This window comes from Lissotriton helveticus, chromosome 3_1 (genome assembly GCF_964261635.1).
Source record: "Lissotriton helveticus chromosome 3_1, aLisHel1.1, whole genome shotgun sequence".
NCBI classification, from domain to species: Eukaryota; Metazoa; Chordata; class Amphibia; order Caudata; family Salamandridae; genus Lissotriton; species Lissotriton helveticus.
The window spans coordinates 1,039,558,583-1,039,571,985 of NC_136061.1; the positions used below are offsets into that span (position 1 = coordinate 1,039,558,583).

At 48.8% G+C, this 13,403-nt stretch overlaps 1 protein-coding gene across 5 annotated transcripts in view; it reads left to right on the forward strand.

Moving 5' to 3' along the window:
• TLK1 (tousled like kinase 1) overlaps positions 1 to 13,403 on the forward strand; it is a 656,881-nt gene that overhangs the window by 409,234 nt on the left and 234,244 nt on the right. The window lies entirely within an intron of this gene.

Here is a 13,403-nt window from a genome sequence, read left to right on the forward strand (position 1 = left end):
AAAATATTGTTAAGTTATTTTATTTCTAGTACGAAGCCAAGCCGGACACAGATAAGTGAAATAAATGCTTTGCAAGATATTATGCAGTGTTTTCAAGTGAATGCAACTTCAAATGCAGTTGTTTGAATTACAGGTAAGTCAAGGTTTTGAAATTACTGTACCGATACATTTTTTATTACTTTTTAGATTACTTTTTCTACTCCGTGTGATATGCCTAGATATCACACTGAGACTTTTTCTAGAGAAAGGGTAAGTAAAATCAGTTTTGCGCAATTGTAATTTTTCAGGTTTCCATACAAGTCAACTCCACACTTGAAACATTTTTCAGATAAAAACAATCAATAGGGTCCTCTGGAGAGAAATGAAGTTAACGGTTACCAGGTAAGTTCTTAGTCTCTGGGGTGGAGTTTCTGGTGTTAGAACAAGGGTTCCCCCAGGGTCAAGGATGCACTCTTGTTACACCCTCAGCGGCTCTAGGGTGGCTGGGTGCAGAGTGCTGAGGCCCAATGTTATCCAATGGGGGATAGGAGCCTCCGGTAGGTGGCTGCTTACAAGCAGGCCACTGGGTTGTAGAAGCAAAGCCACGGCTGTTAGGCTCAGGGCACAGGGGAATCCGAGTTAGCACCCAAAGTACACACGCAGCGGCGACTGGGTGCAGGGTGCTTTTTCAGCGTCTGGTGCCCTGCTAATTGCAATGGGGATTCTCCGGTTTCAACAAAGACTGCAAGCTTGGGTACGAAGATCTTCTGGAGGTGAACGCCGGTTAGAGAGGTAAGTTGGGATGCTGGGACACCGTTGGTTGGGCCATCCAAGGCTGTGGTACTTCGGGTGCAGGGGTGACTTTAGGCGTCTGGTTTCTCTTACCAGCTCCAGTCGCGGTCGGGGGATACTCCAGAAAGAGGCTGCATGCTTCGCTGGGAGATTCAAAGCAGGTCAGAATCGCCAGGGAGACCTCCTCGTGGTGTTCGGCCACTCGGGCTGCGGGCAATGGGTGCAGAGTGGTGCAGATTCGCTAATTTGGCTGGAGCTGGAGTCTGTAGGTGAACGCATCCGGTATTCACGGGAGACAGTCTTTTCTTTGGAAGGCAGGGCAGGCCTTTGGGGTTCTTGAGGTTGCTGGCTGCAGGACACACCAGAGTTTCGCTTCTGCAGGTACGAGGTGGGTACCGGCCGGTAGGGCTGGGGCCAAGTCAGTAGGCATCCTCCTCTTCTTAGCTTTGGCACTGCAGTTCGGTCCTTCTTCTTTTCTTCTTGTTGCTTGTCTAAGGAGGCAAGGTTCAGTGGTGCCCCTAAACACTAGATTTAGGGGTGTTATAGGTAAGTAAAAGGTTGGGACCAATGGGTCCCTTCCTTGGGGTGGTTACACCCCCTATTATCCCACCCTCCAGTGGGAGAGGGGCATATGCCTCACTCTGGTTGGCTGGGTTTCCCATCTGCGAGATGGCGGGGACAGAGTTGTGCTTCACCTCGCCTCCCCCACCTGAGGGGTGGAGTTGGCAAGGTGCTCACACCTCCCTTCCTTACTTGGTTTTCCCGCCGGCTCTCCCACCCAAAGTGGGGATCAGAACCGATGGGGACCAGTTGCTGGGAGCAGCAAAAGGCCTGGGATGTCTCATAAAGGCGGCAAGCCTTTGAAGCTTCCCCCTTGTGGACCCTGCCCATCCTAGGGGAGGAGGCCTGGCACCTTGTCCCGGAATGTACATAGTTTCAGACCCCTTAGAGCAGCAGGCTCTCGACCCAGGGGTCCAGAAATATGTCTGGTGGTGGCAGCTGGGGAGCAGCCACTCAGCCTGGACACTGTTAGGTCATTTTGCAGGGCACATCTCTAAGATGCCCTCTATGTGCATTTTCATTAAATCCCACACTGCAGTCAGTGTGAGTTTAATGTGCTGAAAAGTTTGATACCAAACGTATCCGTTTTCAGTAAAGCCATTATGGTACTGTGGAGTTGGTAATGACACACTCACAGCACCATATACTCTTAATGGCATTACTGCACTTACATTGTCTAAGAATTGGTTTAGACACTGTAGGAGTACAGGCTCATGCACCTGTACCCTCACCACTGGTATAATTCTCCCAGCTAGAGGGGTGGCTGATCCATGCCAGGGCAGTGTGTTGTAGGCATGGCACACAGGGATGTATGCCATGTCGACTTTTCACTTTGTTCTACACCAAAACACGCAGCCTGCAAAGGCAGTGTGTGTGTAAAGGTACAGGGCCTCTAAGTGTGGCACAGTAAGTGCTGCAGCCCTCCGAGACCTGTGGTACCATTTGCCAGGAGCTGACCTGTGACCAGAGAGTGCCAATCGGGTCTTGTTTTTAATGCAGTTTTAGGGAGAGAACATAGGCCCTGGGTACCTGATTGGCAGGAGCCCAGGGCCCACTCAAAGTACATCAGCAGTTCAGCAAAAAGTGGGGGCAACCATGCAAAAAGCGGGCACTTTCTTACAAGTCTCCTCTACACTGTACAGAAAAGCTTTGCCTTCAGTTTTATTTCCATTAGACCTGTTTTCCTCTCATGAGCTAGACAGTCATGCAAGCCTACTGGAGGGGTTCCATCTTTTTATTTCACTGCTCATTTTCATAGCTGTGCACTGGCACGGAGTGGGATGGGCGTGGGAGGGGTGTGAGTGGATATTTCCCCTCCACCTAGGGTGTGTAGTGACTAGTCATGAGGTCCGGGAATTTATGGTCTAGGGCACATGCCTCTTTACCTGTACATCTGTGGGGAGATTACATTTTGGCTGTCCAGTTCCCATAACAGGGCTTCCTTGCCTTTGCATATGTGTTTACTTTCAAACGTGCTTTTTGAATATGATTCTGTCTTGGGCAACGGATGCATGAATGTGTCCTTTCCCTGGCGCTTCTCTCCAAAAACTAACTTTTTGATTCCTTTGTTCAGAGTAGATTTCTTCATGTAGGAGTGTAACATGCCCATCCTCCTCCCCAGTGTTATTGCTGGTTCTCCAGTATTAGGGGTGTCTTTCATAGATTCACATGCTTGAATATTCCCCGTCGTCGAAGTGGGAGTCCCACGGTACATAAAATAGCAGTAACATATGCATGTATACATGAAAAATATCATAAATAAAAATATACATACATATAATGTAATAAATTGTAAATTCTAAAAGTACCATAGAACATAATAGGCCCATTGAAAATCCTAAGGGAGAACTCACTTTAGTAGCATATTAGTTTCATTATGTGTTGGTCCACATTCCAGCCAATCAGGCTGTAGCCTCCTCTAGAACCTTCTCCTCAGAAGCCCAAGTCCTAGATTTTCTACCGCACGTCGTGTGAAGGGAGTCTCCCTGAGCTCTGCTCAGTTTTCTTCAACTCTAACTGTTTTTTCATCAGAAAATGTCTTCAAATAAGAAATCTTTATTTAAAGCCTGCCCTTCTTGTGGTAAACTGCGCCTTTTCCACGAGGATCCACACAGTAAATGCATTTACTGTCTCTACCCAGACCACGAGGTGAAAAACTGTAAGTACTGCCTCTCTTTCCCTCCCAAGACTCTGAGGGATAGAGAGGCCCGTCTCCTTCTGTGGCTACAGAAGTTTAAACTTCAGAGTCTGTGGTTTCTGACGTAGAAAGTTTATCATCTGTTATTTCTAAATCCTCTCAGAAGCGTGGGTCTGAGACTGAGGATCCATCTCCTTTTCTGAAGAAGAGTAGACTGTTTGAGTCCTCCAGGATTGTCTCCCCACAGGATTTGCTTCAGGGCACGTCTACGGGACCTGGTTCTCTGACATCTGCGCCCAAAGCCTTGCCTTCCATTAAAAAATCTGGCATTGGCTCGTCGACGGGCTCGTCGACGCGTCAGTCGACGTCTTCAGCGACGACGAAGTCAGTGACTGTCGCCTCTACGTCGACGACGACATGTACTATGTCGACCAGCGCTACGTCGACGACCAGCGCTACGTCGACGGCGGCCCAGAAGGTGAGACCCATCACTTCTATTGTGAAGATCTCGTCGACGACCGTCAAAGCGAAAGTCGCTGAAGATCAAGCCTTCTAGAAGCAGCTCGTCGACGGGCCCGTCGACGGTTGTCTCGTCGACGGCGCCTCCGTCGACCATCTTAACATCGTCGACGGCTTCGTCGACGGCTGTCATCCAGTCTACATCATCGTCGACGATCAAGGCTCCAATCTCGTCGACGGCTCCGTCGACGGACAAGAAATCTTCGTCGACGAAGAAAAAACCTTCAATTTCAGCGCCGATTACCTCTATGGCGACGACGCAGACGCCTCAGGTTGATTCTAACACTGCCACATTTACGTCAACGGGCTCGTTGACGTCTCATCAACCTTTGCCGAAAACAGCTGCCATCTATACAGTGGTTACTGCTTCTTCTTTGAGGAGAGTACCTCTCATCCAACTGACTCCAGTGAGAAGTGGAACTCATCTCCCAGATCAATTGTTCCAGTCTGGTGAGGAAGAATCCGGAAACGATTCAGAGGGGGAAGAACTATTTAAACAGGCATCCAGTCCATCTGATTTACACATTAAGTGCCAGGAGTATAGTGATGAGGGTGATGTAGTGGATAACGTCGAAGATGGGAACGAATTATTTCCTGTTGATGCATCAGAACCAGTGCCTTTGGAACCAATTACACAGATACCTCTATCTCTGGTCATGAACCTACAGCAAATGCTAGATGACTATAACCTCAGGTTTCCTCCTTCTACACCTGCCTCTCCAGCACCACCACCTCCTCCACAGCCTCAACCTCAGCTTCCTCAGGCACCTGCTCCAGTTTCACCCGCGTCACCGGGTGGTACTCGTCCTGACACTGGCGACGAGGATCCTGATCCTCACAATACTGATGACGCCGACAATGACGTCGATATGAATGAGTGGGACAATTACAGGGCTCAAACACCTTCCACTCCGCCCACCTCACCTCTAGCATCGCCTCCAGTGGATATTGCAAATTTCCACAATTTGATGATCCGTGCTGCAAAACGTTTTCATCTCACGGTCGAAAAACAACAGCATGAAAGTGAATGCTTCTTGTATGATTTTAAGGACCGATTACAAAGGCAATCCTACACTATACCAATCGTTGATTATATTTGGCAGGAGGGCCTTAAATTAATGGAACGTCCAAATTCTGTACCTGCAGTTTTGCCCAGATTGGACAAGAAATACAAGGCTCCGGCGTCTTCCCCAGCCTGTTTGGTGTCACAACCTAAAGCAGATTCGGTTATAACTCAGGCAGCACAGAAAAGATCACGCAATCCTGCTACACCACTCGCGTCTCCTCCTGATCAGGAAGGCCGCAAGTTTGATTCTATAGGAAAGAAATTCACAACCATGGCGGCTACTACGGTGAGGGCGGCTCATACTTTGGCTATTCTGGGCCGTTACGACCGCCAGATGTGGTCCGAGGTTGCCGCACTGATTCCTCAACTACCTGATGCCATCCGTGCAGAAGCGCAGACCATTATACAAGAGGGGGAGTTGATTTCATCCGAAATCATTGATTGCGCACTCGACATTTCCTCAACGGGTTTTCGTCAATTGGCTGGGGCTGCAGTCTTGAGGCGTCAAGGCTGGTTGAAGTCTACCACATTCCGCCCAGAGGTACAGGCAAGAGTCCTGGACTTGCCGTACGACGGAGAATTGTTGTTTGGCAAACATGTTGATGATGCCCTTGAGGCGATCAAAAAGGACACCGACACTGCAAAGTCTTTAGCTACCCTCCAGTACAAGAAGCGGCCCTTTCGGGGGGCACGGGGTAGAGGCGGGGGTTCCTCTACTTTTCGAGGATCAAGTCAATATCGTTCGTACAACACCTATAACGATAACCGACAGAGGGGTTCCTACCAATCCCAGAATCGTCAGTTCACCACCAGACCATATCAACGAAAATCAACATATAGAGGTGGCTCAAACAATAAAAAACAGTGACAGTCTCAGTTCCTTTCTTCTGCCGACTGTAAATCTTGGAGGTCGCATCTCAAAGTACTTTTGCAAATGGTCCGAAATCACCTCAGACCAATGGGTCCCGGACGTTATCTCCAAAGGACATACCCTGGAATTCACAAAATTTCCTCCCACTCGTCCTCCTTGGGGGTCACCCTCTCCCCATCTCAAAGAACTTTTGGCACAGGTGAAATTGATGATCAAAAAAGGAGCCATCGAAGTCGTGCCGCCAGGTCAACGCGGCAAGGGGTTTTATTCCCGATTTTTCTTAGTCAAGAGAAAGTCGGGGGAATGGCGTCCAATTTTAGATTTACGAGCCCTGAACAAATTTATCATTTCAAAAACTTTTCAGATGTTAACTCTGCTTCAAATTTTGAATTATCTCAATCATGGGGAATTCTTTTCAACGATCGACCTCCAAGACGCATATTTCCATGTGCCAATCCACCCCAGACACAGGAAGTCTCTACGCTTCACAGTTGGACAGCTGCACTTCCAATTCAAAGTCCTACCATTTGGCCTTCGATCAGCACCAAGGGTCTTTGCCAAGATCTTAGCCCCGGTAGCTGCCTTCCTGCGTCTCCAAGGTGTCCAATTTTACCCATACCTGGACGACTGCCTCATCAAGGCCAAAACTTTTCACCTAACGGAGCAGCACACTCAAGTCTGCGTCTCCCTCTTCCAAACCTTGGGGCTTTCAATCAATTGCCAGAAGTCACACTTTCATCCTTCACAAAGGCGAGATTTTCTCGAAGCCTCGCTAGATTCTCGGCAGGGGAAAGTGTTTGTTTCCCAGGAAAGACAGGACCGCATGGTAAAGATGGTGCGGTTCCTCCAATCAAAACTGTACGTTTCTGTCCGAACGTTCAAATCATTCCTTGGCATGGCTTCCTCGTGCATTCAACTTATCCCAAATTGCAGATTGCACATGAGGGCTCTACAGGAGGAATTAGACAAGCAGTGGAAACAGGTGTCAGGGTCATTCGAGGACAAGGTCCTTCTAACACCTCGCATCCAGAAAGCGCTGGTGTGATGGGCTCACCCTCCAAACATATCTGCGGGCCGTTCATTCCAGGACGAACCTCCAACTCTGACGCTTACAACAGACGCGTCTCTCGAGGGATGGGGAGCGCATCTCGACGGCATGTCTGTGAAAGGAAAGTGGACAGCGACCCAACGTACTTGGCACATCAATCGCCTGGAACTCTTGGCGATTTTCTTAGCCCTAAAATCCTTCCAGAGATTAGTGCAGGGACACCCTTTGCTGGTGAGGACGGACAACACCACCAGCATGCACTACCTCAACAAGCAGGGCGGCACGAGGTCTCTCCTACTTTCACAACTGGCACAAGAAATATGGGATTGGGCGATTCAACGTCAAATTAATCTCACAGCCATTCATGTGCCGGGTGTGGCCAATGTTCTGGCGGACTCACTCAGCCGGGCGTCGTCGGACAATCACGAGCGGGAACTCAACCAACCAACGGTCGAGTTCATCTTCCGGCGGTGGGGCCAGCCGCAGATGGATCTTTTCGCGACTGCTGCCAACAGGAAATGCCGACGCTTTGCAAGTCGGCATCCCCACAGAGAGTCGAGCGGAAATGGATTTTCGATCAATTGGTCGAACGACTTCATCTATGCTTTCCCTCCACTTCCTCTGATCCCTCGCCTGTTACACAGGATGAGGTTCCAACCTTGTCACATCATCCTGATTGCACCCAAATGGCCGAGACGTCCATGGTTCACGGACCTGCTCCTCTTTTCGCAGTCCGACCCGTTACCGCTTCATCCTCTACCGCTTCATCCTCTACCGCTTCATCCTCTACCGCACCTCCTCACGATGCAGCAGGGACAAATCTGTCACCCGGATCCGGCATACCTCCAACTCCATGCCTGGAACCGGGGTACAACGAATTTGCACGTTTAAATATCGACGAGGACTGCAGGGAGGTGTTAGCGCGTGCTCGCGCTCCATCCACCATAAAAACCTACCAATTAAAGTGGAAGCGTTTCTGTGTCTAGTGCCACACTAAAGATTTGGACCCAATGACTGCAAAACCTGAACAAATTTTGCCTTTCTTTTTATCCCTGGCGAGATCAGGACTGTCACACTCAACTCTTAAAGTGTTCTTGGCGGCGATTTCCCGCTTCCGCCATGATGGTTCCACATCTCTATGTTCCTCGAGGATCATTAAGCAATTTTACAAGGGCCTTTTTAGGATGTTTCCACCTATCCGTCGCCCTCCGCCTGCTTGGCGCTTAAATTTGGTCTTGTCTCAACTACTTCTACCTCCATTTGAGCCTATCCACTCTGCAAATCTAAAATTTCTCACATGGAATGTTGCTCTCTTGCTCGCCCTGACAATCAAGACGTGTCAGTGACATACAGGCGTTTACCATACAGCCTCCTTTCCTGCAATTCTCCAATGAGGCTGTGACATTGCGAACTAATCCTAAGTTCATCCCGAAGGTTCCCAGTGACTTTCATCTCAACGAACCTGTAATCCTGAAAACTTTCTTTCCTGCTCCGCAAACTCCAGCTGAGCGGTCATTACATTCATTAGATGTGAAACGTTGTCTCAAATTCTACATTCAACGAACTGCAAATATCAAAGTCAGATCAATTGTTTGTGGCGTATGGCCCAATTTGCAAAGGACAACCTGTTACCAAACAGACCATAACCAGGTGGATATCCTCTACCATATCCTTTTGCCACCAACGGGCTGGGAAGCACCTTCCTGCTCCAGTTCGTGCTCATTCAACTAGAGCGGTGTCTTCTTCGGCTGCCCTTTTTGCGGGGGTACCCCTAAGACAGATCTGCAGAGCTGCTACTTGGTCGAGCAGCCATACTTTTACGAAACACTACTGCCTGCAATCAACAGACGCCGCGGATGCGGCAGTAGGTCAAGCGATGCTGCGGAATCTTTTCCAATAAAGGTGAGCCTCTGTTGCTACCCGCCTCCAGTCATAAAGGTTTTTTGCTAATAATGTTTTGGTATTTATTGCATGTTGTCTAATATGTTTACCTTAGTTGCTTTGTATGTCACCTTTATGACTTATGTGATGTTTTACTGCTTTCTACTCTTATTCAAGCATGTGAATCTATGAAAAACACCCCTAATACTGGAGAAGAACAAAAGTTACTTACCTGTAAACTGTGGTTCTCCAGTATTGGTATCTTTCATAGATTCACATGCGACCCTCCCATCCTCCCCTCAGAGGCTCTTTCTCCTCAGGCACTATTTACTTACTTTGTGCTACGAAAATCTGAGGACTTGGGCTTCTGAGGAGAAGGTTCTAGAGGAGGCTACAGCCTGATTGGCTGGAATGTGGACCAACACATAATGACACTAATATGCTACTAAAGTGAGTTCTCCCTTAGGCTTTTCAATGGGCCTATTATGTTCTATGGAACTTTTAGAATTTGCAATTTATTACATTATATGTATGTATATTTTTATGTATGATATTTTTCATGTATACATGCATATGTTACTACTATTTTATGTACCGTGGGACTCCCACTTAGACGACGGGTAATATTCAAGCATGTGAATCTATGAAAGACACCAATACTGGAGAACCACAGTTTACAGGTAAGTAACTTTTGTTCTTCCCATGCAACAGGAACCAATATTGAGCTAGGTCTAAAAACAATCCATAAATCACTTGGGACCAATCAGCTGACTTGATAGCTGTTTGGTTCTGAGACTGTAAAAACTGGACAAAACTGGAAGATTCACTACTTCTGGATTGGAGGAGTGATTAAAAACGTCACACCTTCTGAAGCAGAGAAGAAGTAATTTCTCTCCTAACAAGTTCTAGGTCGTCTGGAGACTGAGGTGGCTTGTACTGGAGGTACATTAGACTTGGGTTTCTATTCTCCCTCTAGCATGTGCACAGTTCGAGGTAAACTGCTTGAAGCTTTGCTACGGTGACCATTTGATAGAGAAATTATTAAAGGCTATTATCTGCACCTTCATCTCTTCACTTGACCGCTTGGCTGCAGAAGATCACTCTTGTAGGAGAAGTGTTGTATTTGTCTAGCTCAAAAGAACTTGACCCTATTGAGATGGCAACTTACAAAGTACCACCTTACTTGCTTCACATACCACATTAAGCTGTAAAATATTAATTGAGCACTGTTCTTTGTGTGCGGTATCCTCATTGTTAGAAAGATTTGCAGGCAATATTTATTTTTTCCAGCTGTGTGGTCAGAGAATTCATGAATTTTCCGCTGGATAGCAAGACATCAGCAATTGAGTGGAAAGAAACATTGCATTAGTGGCCACAATCGGGCGTCCTACCAAGCATATCCGTAAAGAGGTGGCCCAAAGTAAAGATGCGGAGCAGGGTCGCAAGCTCCTGCCTCTGAAGATCGAAACCTGTGAACATCTGTGGTTTCCTTGGGCACTAGTGCAGAGAAGTGGTGCCTGTGATGTGAGGGCCCACTTCTAAGTCCCATTATCCACAGGGAGGCCGTAATTTAGCCTGAAAACAGAGCTGCTTGTGGCCCAGCTAGAGGGTGGCATGCAAAATGGCACCCAGCGGGCACGACCAGGGCAAGATGAGCCCATGAAGCTGGAGTTAAGACAATGAGGCAATCTGAGATGCCCACTGTAGGGAGCTGGGTTTCTGTTGCAGTAACCCCCCCCCCCCACTTTTTGCCAGACTACTGATGGACTTTGACTTGATGTGCCCGGGGTCCCTGCCAATCAGGTTCCGAGGGCCTGTGTTCTCTCCCAAAACTGTACCTTGTACCCCCAATTGGCACCTCTCTGACCACATGTCAGTCCCTTGTAAAAGGTGCCATGGGCACTGTGGCCAGGGACGGCCTCTAAGGGCTGCAGCACTTATTGTGCCAACCTTAGAGGGCCTGTACCTTTACACACACACACACACACACACTGCCATTGCAGGCTGCGTGTTTTGGTGCAGAACAAAGTGAAGAGTCGACATTGGACACATCCCTGTGTGCCATGTCTACAACCCACTGCCCTGGCATAGGTCAGCCACCCCTCAAGCTTGGTGCACTATACCAGTGGTGAGGGTACAGGTGCAAGAGCACTGTACCCCTACAGTGTCTAAGTCCATCCTTAGACATTGTAAGTGCAGTAATGCCATTAAGAGTATATGGTGCTGGGAGTTTGTCTTTACGAACTCCACAGCACCATAATGGCTTTACTGAAAACTGAAGTTTGGTATCAAACTTCACAGCACATTAAACCCACTCTGATGCCAGTGTGGGATTTAATGAAAAATGCACTCAGACATCTTATAGATGTGCCCTGAAAAACAACCAGTTTCTGGTGGATTCCCTGACCGATACACACCAACCTGCCAGCACAAGACATGTATCTGGAGCCTTTGTTCCCTGAGCCCAGAAACAAAGCCATCACATCTCCCCCGTGCCAGGAAGAGCCATCTATGGCAGGGGAGCTTCAAATGCCTTCCTGGCTTTGTTACGAACGCACAGCCTCTCCTGCTATCAGGAGCAGGCCCCCTTCCTGTCTCCCCTCCTTTTTGGCAGGAAGACAGGCTGGAAAAATTAGCACAGCCCAGAATGTGTACCCACCTCTGTCAACCCCACCCCTCAAGTGGGGAAGGTGAGGTGAAGCCCACCCTTCAGTGCCTGCCATCTTGCAATCAGGATTAGGGATTGTGGTGTGCTTACCCCACGTGGGGTAAGCACACCATGGGTGTAGTCACCCTACGGGTCAGTCGCCCCCCTGGCTACTGACCTCGAGACCCCTGAAACGCCCCCTAAATACAGCATTTAGGGGGCAGCCCTGAACCAAGAAGATAGATTCCCGCAACCTAAGAAGAAGGGCGAAAGAAGATGCCCAGCAGAGGAGACTGCAGAGAAGAACTGAATTGGCCCTAGCCTTACATGCCCATCTGCAGTTTCCAGAGATCCTGCGCCAAAAATCCACCGTGGGTTGACCCATCCAGGACTTCCCGACGTTGCCTGCAGCCACTGCATGGAAACCTCCACTCCTCCTAAACCCCGCCCCCCCCCCCCACCCAAACCGAGATTGGCCTGGCAAGCTGAAATCCGACTTCAAAAGACACCCCAACATCCAGCGCCCTGTGCCCTGGAGAAGGGAACCCGGGGTGCACCTACTTCCCTAGCGCTCCAACTTACCTGCTGAGCTGTTGGTTCCTCTTGGAAGTCTTCCTGGACCGAGGCTGCAGCTAAAAAAAAAAAACCTGCAATCCCCATTCAAAACAGGGCACCTAATGGCAAAACACCACACTGTGCCCAGCCGCCCGTGCGCCGCTCAGGGTGCACCTTGTGTGCCAACTCGAATCCGCCTTTGCTCGGAGCCCAACACCAGGAGCTTTGCTCCCACAGCCATGTGGCCTGCTCGTGAGTAGCCACCAACCGTAGGCCCCTAACCCCCCCATTGGATAACATTTGGCCTCAGCACTCTGCACCCTGCCACCCTAGTACCGCTGAGGGTGGTCTGAGAGTGTGCCTAGGGGTGTAGAGTTTAATAAAAAATATCTACTTGTCCATGGGGCAGGTTACTTCATAAATCTACTTGTCCTCTAACAAAATCTACTTGTCCTTTTGTGCCATGTAATGCGGCAACAAATTATGGCAGTAATCTCATTATATAAGAGCTCTGATATAGCCTCTCTGATTAAGCCAGGCTCATACCATAGTAGGGTTTGGATACTAGCCATTCCCTTATATTGCCATGTTTCCGCAGATCTACATACTGGGGCTGAAGGCAGTGGTAAGCAATAGTTTCAGGGTTGGACTGCCCTTTTGAATCTGTGCAAACCTACTCGCTTGTATGTTTAAGGATTTTCACCAACTCTTATCCCATACTGAGAAAGTTTGGAACTTTACTCCTGATAATTGCAGGTGTGAAACTTCTTCCAGAGTTTTCCCCCCTCACAGACATACAATGGAAGCTGAGTTGCCAGCAGCTAGAGCACCTGGCGCCCAAATATCGCCTCCAGATCCGACACTTCGAATTCTTACATCGCCTATATCGCACTCCTATACACCTGCACAAAATGGGACTAAGGGAAGACGATAGTTGCTGGAGATGCGGCTCCCCCCTTGCTAACTTTACACACCTGTCCAGGAGCTGCAGGCCCGTAGCGCAGTTCTGGTTGGAGGTTTACTAACACATTAAGGACATAACCGGCCAGGGCCTCCCCCTTACACCACTCACATCCCTGCTCGGAGTGCTGGAGACCGTGCCCCCCCAAATTGCGCAAGCTGCCCTCACTGCTCCTACTGATGGCAAAAAGGCAGATAGTGCTGCACTGGGGTGCAATGCGGCCCCCGTTAGCCAAAGACAGGATTACACCAGTCACTTACTGCAGCACACAGCTTTCCACATATTGGGAGCTCCAACCAACCAGATCCCGACCCAAGGATTTCTGGGAACCATACGTAACCTGGTTGAATTCAAGAAATGTAGATGATTAATGTATCGAATACATG